Source organism: Rattus rattus, chromosome 6 (genome assembly GCF_011064425.1).
Source record: "Rattus rattus isolate New Zealand chromosome 6, Rrattus_CSIRO_v1, whole genome shotgun sequence".
NCBI classification, from domain to species: domain Eukaryota; kingdom Metazoa; phylum Chordata; class Mammalia; order Rodentia; family Muridae; genus Rattus; species Rattus rattus.
Window position 1 is genome coordinate 129,657,353 of NC_046159.1, and position 14,814 is coordinate 129,672,166.

At 43.8% G+C, this 14,814-nt stretch overlaps 1 protein-coding gene across 4 annotated transcripts in view; it reads left to right on the forward strand.

Annotated features, from left to right (window-relative positions):
• The first annotated feature begins 428 nt into the window (after window positions 1-428).
• The window catches only part of Ica1 (islet cell autoantigen 1), a 135,524-nt gene continuing 121,138 nt past the window's right edge, over window positions 429-14,814 (forward strand). Inside the window, exons 1-2 of one of the 4 annotated variants that reach the window (XM_032906941.1) lie at window positions 717-861; window positions 2,465-2,616. The gene's annotated coding sequence lies outside the window, so the exon portion shown is untranslated. Of the gene's footprint in view, window positions 549-716; window positions 862-2,464; window positions 2,617-2,642; window positions 2,839-14,814 lie in introns of those variants that run through there. The other 3 variants (XM_032906943.1, XM_032906942.1, XM_032906944.1) reach the window with 3 other exon arrangements.

The following is a 14,814-nucleotide window of genomic DNA, read 5'->3' on the forward strand; positions in this document are numbered from 1 at the left end:
CAGCATTAGGAAACATTATTTGATACTCCTTTCCTGTGATATGTAAGGTACTCCAGAAACTGGGGTTTGGTTTTTGTGACAAAGAATTAGAAGGGAAGAAACGCTGTTTCTAAAATACGTATAAGACACAGATATGTCATATGGATATGAAAAACAGGTGTGTTAATACATACCCAGCTGTTTTCTTAACACAGCCTTTAGCCTTTAGGCCCAAATTTGGATTCCAGACGCAAACCTCTGACTGCTTTGGCACTGACCTCAAGAACTCTCCTGTCCATTCAAGCCACCAAACTCTATAAAGTAGCACGCACCCTTAACACAACCCGAGGAAGGAACTCTGGGGTGTTCTCTGCGTCAGCCACCTGTAGTCGGGTCATTGTGACGCGAATGCTATGGACACGTGGAACACCTGCCAGAGAGCAGGGGCGGGGTCATCTCTGGCAGCAGGTCCAAAAGCCGGATACCCTAGAGATGGGGGTCACGGGAAGACCCCAGGGAGTAGAGAGAGGGACACTCACGCCTCTCATCCCTGATCAGCCCCAAACAAGGTGAGACCACCGCCCTCTCCCACTGGGATCCCTGGGTCCTGCAGAGAGCGGTCGCTTGTCGCTGTCCCCGCGGGGAGGGAGGCGACGGGCTCTGGCGGAGGGGAGGGCGCCTGCTCGGGCCGCGGCGCTGCGCTGCGCTGCGGCGCGCACAGGCTCCGGGCTGCCATTCCGGCTGGCGGCGGCCGCTGCAGGAAGGACCGCTTCCTGCGCTCCCCGCCCCTTCCCTCGCCAGTGCTGACGCTGACGTCGGCGCAGGGAGCTGGAGGGACGCTCGGATCTCCGCTGAGAGGCTCCCGGGGGCCGGGGCTCCGAGGTACCTGCCCTCTGGGGCCCGGGCGGGGGCGAGCCGGGCGGGCTGCATGGTGCCGCGGGAGACGCCCGGCTGCCGGGGCGGTCGGGGGCGCCAAGCCAAGGCCGCCTCTACTGCCCTTTGCGGGCTGCAGGTTCCAGGCGGGTCACCTCATCTACAACCCCCCCCACTCCCATCCGGGTGCGGGAGGAGCATCATCCCCTTCCACCCGCAGATCCTCCCTGGGGCCTGGATGTATAGCGGATGCGCGCGTCCTAGGAGCGTGCGTCAGCCCCCAGGGAACGGGAGGGAAACGGGAGAGCACCTGCGCCCACACCCAAACCGCTTCCCAACTGGCGTCCGGCCTCCTTTTGAGCGGGTGCTGGCCTACCCTATGCCCCCTCCCAGGTCCCCTGTGGATAGTGATTTGCGTCTATAGATGACTTGTTGACAAGTTCACCTGCAGCGGTTTCTGACGTTTACTTTTGCTGTTCTTCCTATGCTGGTCTTTGGCAGGGACGGCTAAGAGCCGTTGGGTACCTTTTTTTGTAATGACTGGTGCCAGGAGGCCTGTGGTTGGCCCCTGCGGGCTAGGAAGAGTCACTGAGCACGCCGCGTTCTTGCAATCCCTGGCACGCGGGGTTTCTTCGGGTGCTGTGCTGCTGACTCCGCCTTTCCTGCCCCAGGGTTGATGCAGCTCCTGTTTCCTCTGAAAGTAATATCCTGTTGTGCCAGTCTTTCTCCCAAGCGGCTCCCTTTAACCTTCACACTACCTTTTGACTTGTAGAGTCCGAAAACCGCTCAACTTCTCTTTGGGGCCTTTAACGCCCCATAATGTTGGCAAATAACAGTGGTCTCTTGGGGCCGGGAGGGGGGCATTAAGGTTTAGAAAGGAGACTATATTCTCCATTTTTAGATAGCATTGAAAATAGCACAAGGAAGGGTTTATCCATCAACCTGAATGACCGCTAACTAAACATTCCATAGACTTGGAGAAGACATTACCAGCTGATTTGAAAGTGGTTGTGAATGGAGGAAGACACGTGGGGTATTTACTGACCATTTTGGTCCTTTAAGCGATAACTTACCGCATGTGTGCGTATTTATTTCGGCAGTCTCTTTAATGGGCTCCCATGATCCTCTGGTTTAAATCTGTCATCCCAACTGCTCTGAAGTTAGGGAATAAAGTAGGACATGATTATGAAATTCATGCTCCAAAATGTTTCGTTCAACACACACTCTTACGAGTCTGTGCATGATGTGTGAACACCCTTGCATGCCCCACATGTGAAGGACAGAGAATAACTTTATGGCTTTGGTTGTCTCATTACATCTTTGCGTAGGTTCTTGGGATTCAATTCAGGTTGCCAGACCGTACCGTAAATGCCTTTGCCCGCCCAACCGGATTGTTTTTGCCCACTCCGAATTGTTTTTTTGTTTTTTGTTTTCATTTTTTCCCCCTCTTTAGGTCTCAGCTTTTATTTTTAAGACATGGTTGTAGAGAATACTATAGGGTCAAAGTAAGTTTATGATCTTTAGTCTCTCAAACACATGTTTGGGGTTAGCCCAGTTCGTGCGTTTAGATCGCAGGAGATGTTATTTTATAATATCATTTCTCATTACTTAGGAACATGGTTCGATGTTATTAAAAATGAATCTTAAGAAGAAAAATGAATCACAGCAGTTAAACTATGGAGTTCTGCTACTTGTAAGAAGTGGAGAAGCCTGAGATTACATCACTGACCCTTGATCCTCCACTGAGAGCTAAAACACCAGCTGGTAATTGCCTATGATTTTATAGACTTCCCTCCATCCGCTGGATCCAAGTGTCCGTCTGACTGCTCTGGTAGCGGAGCATCTTTATTTCTGCATCTAAACTTATAAAAAGCACATCGAATCTTGTTCCCCAGGAGAAAATCTTCAATGTAACCATTTTCAACGTATCCGATGATACAAGCGCATTGTAATCTCCAGGTAGAAGCAGCTTTATCAGTGGAGAGGGTGTGTGCCCCCTGTGGCAAGATCTAGCAGAGTAAACTTGTGTTGAGCATGAACCCTGTGTTACAGAAGCCCACAGGAGAGGGTGGGGAAAGCTGATAGGTCATACCAATCAGGAAACACGTCCCCATTGTACTGGGTCATCCTGGCCTCTGGAAGCCACAGGTAGCAACAATAGGACTGGCCAGTACTCACTGATGTCTCACCGTTATCAGGTACAGAGATGTGTGCTCAAAGGAAGAGATTACAGTTTATTAGCCTTATTAGCCTGTGTGCCCACCCAGAATCTGCCTCATGCAACCTCACACCCTACAGTCCACAGAGGTGAAAGCTTTTCTTGCTAACTTTTCTTGGTTCTCGGTCCATTGTGTTTCATTCTACAACCACATCTAGTACCAAGGAAGAAGAGCACAGAGAACTCATGGGCTTTGAATCTTGGTTCCCGCAGGTTTGGAGCCTGTGAAGAAATCCCTTCCAAAGACTCCCATGCTGAAGGCTTGGGAACCAATGTAATCTTCAAAGATGGGGTTTAGGGAACGGATCGGATCATGAGAGCTCTAACCTAGTCCGTGGACTAGCTCATTAATGGACTCATAATCTGAAGGCAGTAGTGGAAGGATCTGATTGGAAGAAGTGATCCAATGGGGGCATACCTTTCAAAACTGCACATGTATGGGGTCTTGCCTCTTTTCTGGTCTCTCACTCTGCTTCCCAGATACCATGAGGTGAAAAGTCCTGCTCTGCCGTGCCCTTCATCCTCTAAGTTGACTTTCCTTCTTTAATGAGATATTTGTATTAATCCTTTGAAAAATTCATACAATGTATTCTGATCATACTTCCTATCTAACTCCTATCTCAACTCCTCCCACAACCTTGCATGTTGCATGCTCTGATTTTCTTTTTTAATTATGATGGGGGTGTGTGTGTGTGTGTGTGTGTGTGTGTGTGTGTGTGTGTGTGTGTGTAACTACTGAATCCATTTAGTGTTGCTTGTATGTATGTATTTAGGAATGACCATATGATATTGGATAATCAACCAGTCAACCGGGGTACTGAAGAAAACTAAAACCCCTCCTCTCTGAAGTCCTTAGCTGCCTGTAACTTTTCGTCTAGGGGCAGAGTCTGGTGCTATGTCCCCTATCCACACTGGCTTGTCAACTGATGTTGTCATTGTTTGGGTCTTGTTTAGGCTTCCACCATATTGTTGAGATTTCATGGATGTGGCTTTTCTGTAATAAATCATAAAAGACATAATCTTGCAGGAGACATCCTGGTCTTCTGGCTTGTAAAATCTTTCCACCCCACCCCCAATGGTGTTTCCTGAATCTTAGGTGTAAGGGCGTTGTGTTACAGATTTGTCATTTGGGGCTGAACACCCCACAGCAAGTTGTTCTTGGCGTTTTGATCAGTTGTGCGTTTCCGTAATGGTCTCCATCTGCTGCAAAAAAGAAGCTTCCTTGATTAGGTCTGAGAGCTGCATGTGTCTGTGGGACTAAGGATAAGTATTTAGCATGCAGTTAGGACTTATACTAGCTCAGAAAAGTGTCAGTCATGGGCTCTTCCCTAGGTTCTGAGACCACAAAGTGGGAGAGAATCTTTTCCAGCTATTCATTTAATAGAGGATTAATATCCAGAACATATAAAGAATTCAAAATAGAGTCAAAGAAGAAACCCATACATAATATAATAATATAGAGTTCTCAAAAGAACTTTAAAAAAGCCTAAGAAAGGTCTCAAAAGAATGTACATTTTAGGGTTCACATATGTTAAAACTACTTTGATATTCCATCTTACCTTCATTAGAATGGCTAAGATCAAGAAAACCACTGACAGTAAATGCCGACTAGGATGTGGGGAAAGGAAGACCCTTATTCACTGTTGGATGTAAACTGGCGCAGGTACTCAGAAAACCAGTGTGAAGAATCTCAGAAGTCTATAAATAGATGTACTGTATGGCCCAGATTTACTCTCCTTGGCACATGCCTAGAGCCCTGAGCATCCTAATGCATAGACAAGTGCTCAGATAGGCCATGACTGCTCTATTCACAGTAACTAGAAAATGGGAACAACCTACATTTCCTTCAACTAATGAATAGATCATGAAAACATGATCCATATACACAGTTGGATCTTATTGAGCTGAATAGGAAAATGAAGTCGTGATGGTTTTATGGAAGCGGATGACATTAGAAAATCGTACACTGAATGAGGTAACTCGGACCAGAAAGCGAAATGCTGCCTGTTCTCACGTGTGGCTCCTGGCTCTGAATCCTTACTTGTGAGTTTATAACTTGGTGTAGCCACGGAAACTGGGAAAGGGGGATAAGCTATGAGCTGGGAAGATTAAATATGCTCGCCAGTCTAAACTCAGAATCAATTTCAGTTCTATGCTGGGTCACGGCAAAAGCATTGGAGGAATCGGTAAGAGAATATCAAGTAAGAACCTTGATATATTGAAAGGTGTTAGGAATGAGAGCCTCACGGGCATTGATTTTAGAATGTAATTAGCCAAAATACATGAAATTAAAAACAGAGCGATTGGAATTTAAAAAAAAAAAACCCAACAACTAAATGCAGTAGAGTGCTGTGGAGTGAAAAAAGAAAGTATGTGCATTTCTTGATAGACCACTGACCCTACAAATAATACTAATTTTTATGACAGTGTTGATTGAAGAGCAGAAAGGTCCTGGAGTTCTGGGTGGTGGGACTGTTGAGAGAAGCAATCCAGGAGCATACCTGATAAACATTCAGTCACTGCGCTCTCTCTCTCTCTCTCTCTCTCTCTCTCTCTCTCTCTCTCTCTCTCTCTGTCTGTCTGTCTCTGTCTCTGTCTCTGTCTCTGTCTCATTGTTGCTCCCTTCCACTTCTCTGTTCCAAGAAGAGGGCCTGCTTAATGGTGCTTGAAAGTAATAGCGTTTTGGACTCTATCTGGGTGACACACTTAGCCAGAGAGCAATCTGCCATTCCTGAGAAGCAGTGCCCCTTTTCCCTATGGTAGAAGTCCTAATAGTGAGTGAGTCCATCATCATTTGAAAGTATCGTCTGTATAGTGGCACTGTAGTGGCCACAGACCAACAGCACCTGAGCCAGTGGTTATTTCAGACTACATTTTAGCCTCACGAGCCAACCTCATTTCAACCTACACTAATGTGGAATAGTTAAAAACAGGAAGTCAGAAGTCCAAACCTGACTTGAGCTTACCAGTTCCTGACCAAGAGGGACATTGTTTTCTAAGTATTTTTTAAAATTTGTCTTCTTTGCATGCAAAATGGGAATGGAATGGCCTCTCCTTGATCATGTCCTACACATGAAAGCATTGCATTAGATGCCCCTCATATGTAAAGTGTGCAGTTAGTGACCGCCTACAACCATAACCTTTTGTCCAGCACTGGCTGGCACTCTGCTTGGTGATAGAGAAACAAAGATGAAGTTGAGGGTTTCAGCTTCACGAGGGACCACCAGGAGATACAATTGGAACAGCTCATGCAGAAGAATAAGTATAGTGGAATTCCTACCATGAGTCAGCTAAATGGGAGTTCAAGGATGGGGAGATCCCCAAAGAAATGGAGTGGAAGGCATATTGTTGGGTTGATGGAAATTCCTTGAGAAGGTGGCATTTGAGGTTCTTGGACTGTATGTTGTAAGTTAGTCAACTGACCGGAAAGTAGGACTTTCCAGGTGACAGAGTATTTTCTGGGAGGCTCTCCCTGTCTTAAATGGCCAGGAGGAGCAGGTCTTTGTGGCATGCAGCACAAGTTGGGGAGGAGTCTTGTGTTTTTGCCAAAGGTTCAGAGTCTCACTCGTGTCAGGAGACAGTGAGGACTGCACTTTGAGTTGGAGAGCAAGCAGCAGATCAAACAAATGTGCGTCTTACAGAAACCGTGCACAAAATAGAGTGAGAGAATGGAGCGGACAGACACAGGAATAGTGCCACCTCAGAAGTTCTAGACTGAGGCCTGTCTGTGTAGACAGAAAGAGGAAAGATGTGCTGGAGGAGAAATAATGGAGAGAGCATGGAGTCTAAAATGAGAGAAATGGCAGCTTCTCAAGTTAGGCCCCCTGGTGGAGGTAGTACTGGCAGCCAGCATGGAGACTGGGTGGGAATGGAAGGAAGGAAGGAAGGAAGGAAGGAAGGAAGGAAGGAAGGAAGGAAGGAAGGAAGGAAGGAAGGAAGGAAGAAGGAAGGCAGGCAGGCAGGCAGGCAGGCAGGCAGGCAGGCTGGCTGGTTTTAGATTTGCTGAATTTGAACAGCTTAGAGGACTTTTGTATGACGTCTCAGAGAGGAAGGATGTATCTCGGTAGTCAGGAGCTCACTTTAAGGGGGAAGAGGGCGGTAGAGGTGGAGAGGATGTTGTGGACCTCATATGCTGGCGAGGTGCTCAAATTTGGAAGTCATTGGCATATAGTTGGTGATTAAAGTGGAAAGATGGGAAATCACTTCAATAGAGCAAGTAAAGTGTGTCATAAGACAGCTAAGGCGGGGCTTTGCGTATACAAAGTGGTATTTGAGGTGTGGGCACGGAGGAAGTGAGCTGTTAGGAAAGTTTAGCAAGGGGAGTGTTTTCTTAATCCTTCAGTGATTGTCCAAGAAAGAGATAGAAGGTGGTACCTTGCAGTAGGAGGGAATTGAATGTGAACAGAGAGCTGAGAGCAAAGGATGTGAACTAATTTGAAATAGAAAGAATGATAGGGGCTGGAGAGATGGCTCAGTGGTTAATAGCACTGACTGGTCTTCCAGAGGTCCTGAGTTCAAATCCCAGCAACCACATGGTGGCTCACAACCATCTGTAATGAGATCTGATGTCCTCTTCTGGTGTGTTCGAAGACAGCTACAGTGTGCTTATATATAATAAGTAAATAATTTTTTTAAAAAAGAAAAATAGGTGGTCAAAGGTCAGAGAGAGCTGGGGCTCCCTGTGGCTCTTAGTGAGAAGATAGAGAACCACAGTGGCCATATGGTGCTGCATGGTTCTAGAGAAGTGAGCGGTACGCACAGAGAGCATGCGCTGGAACAGAAGGTGTCCAGTGCAAGTCCTGGGCCATAGTTCCCTGTGTATAGGAGCAGAGACTATCCTTTATGTCCCTAGGGAGCTTTATCCCACTTGCTGCTCCCTGAGGCCAGGAGTCTTAGCCATTGCTCTCGGCCTCGCCCTGAGCGGCCTCACAGTGAAACACGTGTTGGTGCCAGACTGACCCTCCCTCCTGTTTCCTGCTTCTCTCCTCTGTCCTGCTGACCTGAAGGCTTCATGTAACTTCCTTGTTATTGTAACTGGGCCAGCCCTACCAAGTGTACACACAGTGACCTGTCCTTCCAGATTCCCATCCAAGCAACCAGCCTGCCTGCCGTATGAGCTTTGGGCTTCCGTATTACTTAATCTTGTGAGTGTATTCTCTGAGAAAGTAGAAAGAAACCGAGATAGGTGTCATGCATTGGTTCTCAACTGACATTAACTAGAGGGCCCAGTTAATAGGGACGCCCCAAAAATACTGTTTTCTCTTCCTTTGTTGCTGACTCCGAAGATTTCCATTCCTTGCTCATAAGCTGCCCTAACCTCAAACAAGATTTAGTTGCCATAATTTAACCAAGGAAAGTCCTGGAATATGGGCTGTTTCCAGAGAAAGGATCTGTGGTGGCTTGTTTACTGGGCCTCTGCACAGCATTGACATTTTATAAACCTCACCCTAGTGTGTTTACTTCAGCCGTCTATGTGTAATGAAGGAGGCTTACTCTGTGCCTTGGGAAATTTCCTTCAGCCATGAGCCTCAGTTCCCTTACCCATGAAAACAGGATGCTAGACTAAATGATCCGTACATCCTCTGTAGTCCTCAGCTACAAGAGCCTACGGTCAAGAGATACATCTTAACCTCTTTAGGAGACTTTAAATAATAAACTAAATTAGAACAAAAATCTATCATTTATGTCACCATCCTTTGATTGCGGCTGGTGTTAAGCCAATGTTTAGTTCTAGATCACTGTGGTCCCTACAGCCGTGAGTCTTGTTCTTTCCACGTTGTTAACTACTCTGTTTTCCTCATGGAATGTATCTATGCATTTCATCTCTATATATGTATCTATTCTATATGTGTATTTGTAAATATATAAAGAGAGAGATAGGCAGGTTATAGAAAGGGGTGCTTATTATACTTTTAAAAACACAGATTGAGCCTTACAAGATTCTCATATGCTGGGCAGGCCCTTCACCACGACACTACAGCTCCCAACCCACTTTGCAGGTTTTAATTTGGAGAGAGTCTCAAGCTATAGCACAGACAGATCTTGGACTACCTCGGCCTCCCAAATATTTTTTCACTTTTGATGATCTTTTAGTGCCCTATCTGCTCTAGAACTCATACAAATCTTACATAAATCAGAAAAATAGACTGAAAAAATTAGGAAATTGGGGTGGATGATAATTTTGTAGGTTAATGCCTTTAAGATTAGCATCTATAAGTATATGTTTTTTAATGATATCTGTGACCAACTAAAATCTCCAATTCTAGGAAGGAAATAGATTAAAGGTGTCATGTATTTAGTATGGAATATTGGTGGCTTAAGCTCTTTGCTGATTTGCCAAATGCCTTACATCAAGGTTATCCAGTAAAAATACTGTGGTAGGCATACAGGTAGGATTTGAAGCAGTCTAGTTGTTGTAAAGTGTTCTTAACTTAAAACACTAAAAGAAGCAGATGAAATTAACTTTTATATTACTCAGTACGTAAAAGTATTTCAGTATGAAGTATAAAAATATATCTCGTACATAGAATACAATTAAATATAAATTATCCATATATTTAAATATGTATGGTATCTTCCATTTAATATTTGTTTTATCTATTATATAAAGGCAAAGCCAATATAAAATACAGTTTTATAAAGTTTAAACACATATAGATATATAAGTGAACTACAAATGATTTGTATAAACATAAAATAGAGATTTATTAATGAGACATTTTGCTGTGTTTGGCTCTTTTTGTTTTGTTGTATTTTCTTTTTTTCTCTTTTGGTTTTTTTTTTTTTTGTCTTTTTTTCCATCTTTTTAAATTGGGTATTTCTTATTTACATTTCAATTGTTATTCCCTTTCTCGGTTTCCGGGCCAACATCCCCCTAACCCCTCCCCCTCCCCTTCTATATGGGTGTTTCCCTCCCCATCCTCCCCTCATTGCCACCCTCCCCCCAACAATCCTGTTCACTGGGGATTCAGTCTTGGCAGGACCAAGGGCTTCCCCTTCCACTGGTGCTCTTACTAGGCTATTCATTGCTACCTATGAGGTTGGAGCCCAGGGTCAGTCCATGTATAGTCTTTGGGTAGTGGCTTAGTCCCTGGAAGCTCTGGTTGGTTGGCATTGTTGTTCATATGGGGTCTCGAGCCCCTTCATGCTCTTCCAGTCCTTTCTCTGATTCCTTTGACAGGGGTCCCATTCTCAGTTCAGTGGTTTGCTGCTGGCATTCGCCTGTGTATTTGCTGTATTCTGGCTGTGTCTCTCAGGAGAGATCTACATCCGATTCCTGTCAGCCTGCATTGCGTTGCTTCATCCATCTTGTCTAATTGTGTGGCTGTATATGTATGGGCCACATGTGGGGCAGGCTCTGAATGGGTGTTCCTTCTGCCTCTGTTCTAAACGTTGCCTCCCTATTCCCTCCCAAGGGCATTCTTGTTCCCCTTTTAAAGAAGGAATGAAGCATCTGCATTTTGGTCATCCTTCTTGAGTTTCATGTATTCTGTGCACCTAGAGTAATTTGAGCATTTGGGCTAATAGCCACTTATCAATGAGTGCATACCATGTGTGTTTTTCTGTGATTGAGTTACCTCACTCTGGATGATATTTTCCAGTTCCATCCATTTGCCTATGAATTTCATAAAGTCACTGATTTTGATAGCTGAGTAATATTCCATTGTGTAGATGTACCACATTTTCTGTATCCATTCCTCTGTTGAAGGGCATCTGGGTTTTTTCCAGCTTCTGGATATTATAAATAAGGCTGCTATGAACATAGTGGAGCAAGTGTCTTTGTTATATGTTGGGGCATCTTTTGGGTATATGCCCAAGAGAGGTATAGCTGGGTCCTCAGGTAGTGCAATGTCCAATTTTCTGAGGAACCTCCAGACTGATTTCCAGAGTGGTTGTACCAGTCTGCAATCCCACCTTGTTGTATTTTCTTAAGTCTTTGAAACAACCTGTGAGTTTCACACAGACAGCACGTCTGAATTCTAACTACCTGTATTTCCAGTGTTTAGCTGCCAGTGGCTGCTGTATTGGACAACCTTATATGATAAATTATTTTTTCATTGAAATATTAGACTTGGTTTCCGTGTTTTAAAGTAACGTGAAAGATCCTTCAAGTTTTATATTTGAGTCTCAATTGAAATGCAACTTAAGAGTAACATCTGGCTTGGTCATTTAGTGATGCCTGATGCTGACGGTTGAAAGGTGCGTTTCCGTAGGGAAGTTTATTCGGACATGTGCGTATCTTGCCAGAGTGTCCTTCATTTGTCACCTTGACATTTCACCTTCTCAGGTTAATGTTTTGGACAACACACCACCACAAGTACAGATTAAAATCTGTATGCCACGCTTGAACTAGCATTGGAAAGTCATATAAACTGATAAAGTCAAAGGCAGATACAGTTTATACAGCAAGTCCTCCCAGCTTCAGCAATTACCTTTTTCATCAGCAAAGGCCAACTCTTGGCTCTTTTCCTGTTTCTAGTGTCACAATTGACGGATACACCATCTTCTGTGGTTCACACTTACAGATTTCCTTCATGGTTATTGTCTGCAAATGTCAGCCCCCTGGTACGGCTGCTATGTTTTCAGTAATGGAGACTTTACCTATGGTCGTCCACTGAAAGCAGGGCTGAGGCAGGAGAAGAAGGGTGAACAGGTTGTTTTGGCGCCAATTGCTTCACCTCGAAACAAAAGATGTGCTGTTTCTTATCTCTAGACTTCAGGCGTGCTGGTGTCAGCTCGCCTGGTCATTTTTACCAGTGTGGGTGAAGCCACGTAGGTGACGATTCGGAGAGGCACATGTTTCTGGTGTCATCATTGATGTACCAGCTTTTACTGATATTCAGGAGCACTTTGGGAAGCATTAAAATATATTTATTTGGGGAGGTTGTTTTTAGTGTTGGTGGAATCATTCATGTTAATTAGACCCTGTATACTAATGCTTGAGTAAATTTATTATGTGAATAAAATGATTATTTTTAAGTATACTTAGACCCTCATTAACATGAAATACAACTCTAGCAATGACTTGCATCTCTAAAGGTTAATAGAAACTCAGCCATCTCCTAGCTCCTTTGAATAAGGTCAGAAGTCTGTTTTCCTCATGGAAGATTTTCTGACTCACAAAATTAAGGCATGATCCTGCCTCACTCACATTTACTTGTGAATTTATGAAATGTCAAAACAACATTTCAGGGGATATAAACCCAGAAATAGAAGCTACTGAAATGTTCAAGTAGTTGTAACCTTACGGAAATCTGAAGGATAGCCCTGTGCTTTCGGAGAGAGAAAAACACCCACTAAATCCAGTCAAAACGATCTTCGTTTGTTTAGCTTGTGCAAAGATGGAAGGTTAAGTCAGTTTCCCATCCATCCTCCACAGCATGCTCCCCTTCCCAACATGTGAAGACACCATCTGATGAGCCAAGATATTAAAAACAGAAATTATTAATTGTGTTTGAAGAAATTGTTCCAGTTTTTCACTGTTCTCAGTTAAACTAGTTTAATATTTATACTTAAAACACACTTTTGGTTACAAGAAATTTAAAAACTCACTATTGACACCCAGGAGAATGACAGATAAACGTCTAGGATAAAGGAATTGAAAACATTCTCTACCAAATGTATTTCAGACTCAGTTCAGTTTTACTCTGAGGTCTAGACCACCTGATGCTTTTCTAATACTTACAAGCCCAGGGAGCAGCGTTGCTGGTTAATTTTCTCTGGCTCTTGTGTCCCCACTTCAAGAAAAAAAGGACTTCATTCCTAAGGTCTGTATTATGACTAACATTCATTCTGAAGTTACACACTAGAGAAGTAGACTCTGAATTAAGTAGACTTAATTCAGATCATTGAAAGCAACTAGTGGTTCTCAGTAACTGAAGAAAAGTTAGGTACAGTTGAGTTTCATAAAGTGATGGCTGAACATGTAGGTTTGGGCTTATGAAAGAAATGAATTTTAAAAACTGTACAGCTGCTTATGGTTGGTTACACACACCACTATATAATTCTATTGAAGAGAATTTTATTTATTTCTTTCCCTTCATACACATGCATACCCTTTGCCAGACCATAACCACGAATTCTCCATGTCTTGGCTCAGAAGCTATGTAGCTCTGTTCCTTCTCTTTAATGTCGCTTTAGCACTGGACACTTGCTCTTGTCTTGCCAGGCATTTTCTGTGGCAGGCCACACTGACTGTCCTCTGACTACAGGCTTCCCTTGCAGCTATATGCACGTGGGATATATACTGATGTGCCATTTTTACAGAGCTCTCATTGTAAATAATGGTCCTATATTTCATCAGATGCAGGAAATCATTGCTGTGAGGCTTTCTGTTTATTTTTCTTGAAGAAAGAAAAGTGGTTGGCAAATACTTGGAAGGACAGTGATGAGCATAGCACACATTCAGTTTCAGGATTGTTGAGATGTGAACAGATTTGTGTCACAGATTTGATGCTATGTGGTCTAGAGGTGCTGGTGTTAGAGAGGAGAGGTCTTACGAAGGGGATACTTCTAGCATGCTACCTTGTTCCTACATGGTGTGTAGGTATGGGAAGAAAGGCAGTGCACTTCCCAAAGAGACCTAAATGGTGATGTGCATGATAGAACTGAAGAGCTCTAAGATAGCAACATTTTTATCTAGAATGGGTACATTTTGAATAAATTAGAAAATTAAAATTTTGAATCTGCAATTCAAGGCATGGTACCATAAGCTTGGTACATAGCCAAGGGATCTGTCTCTGTATCCATCGCCTTCATCTAACAGAAAAACTTCCCATTGACTGCAAGTGGACAGTCTACTGCTGAAACTGGAAGGTGAATTATAAGCATGAAGGCTTCTGCGGGAAACATGACACATCTAGAAAATAACCCTCATGAGGAAGCTACTTGCCTTCGAATATCATTGTGGTTTGACAACACCAGTGTGCAGAATAGGGATCAGTCTGCCTTTTTCCTTGAGTGTGGGTTCAAGAACTATAGATTATTCATATTTTTGTAATTTATATATAATCAGAGGGGCCACCAGCTAACATCACTGCCATGGAGACTCATAGGAAAATGTCATAGGCCAGAACAAATGTTCATCACAGCTGAGGGCAGCCTGCTTAGAGTGAAGATATACTTTTTCATATCATTTCATATCATGTTGTCAAGAGGGATCCAGTATCGTGGTCCAGGGCAGCAAGACTAGACCGACTCCTTCAGTGTGTAGCATTCTGTGAACTTCAGACTATTGTAGGGAGAAAACCAAGACTTTTGTTTATGCCTATCCCAGAAAGTGGTTTAAAAGACGGGGGAGGGGGTAGTTAATGTCTTTTATTCATTCATATTCGAGGAATCAAATTGAGAGCTCTCTTCAGAAAGCATATATAAAGAAGGGAAATGGGCATAATTGCACAGAACCCTAATACAATATATAAAGTGTTCCTCTTCCCTGGTCCCAGGGCTTTCCCACAGTGCATGGTGTTCTCTCAGCCTTATGAGGTAGCTAGAAGAAACTAGACTTCTAATGCCTAATCTCAGGCAGTGAAGCAAACATATTGCAACCCCATAAAGGTGCAGCTCAGAAAATCCAAGGGGGTTACGTTGATTGTCTTAGAATCATCCACGTAGCAGGTGCTGACCTCTGAGCAGAAGGGCATTCCTCACTTTTGCCTCTGTCTTAGAGCAAGAACTCACTGCCCACGAAATCATTACCCACTTTCTAGGATTGCTTTACTGACGTTAAAAACGTATATGTCATT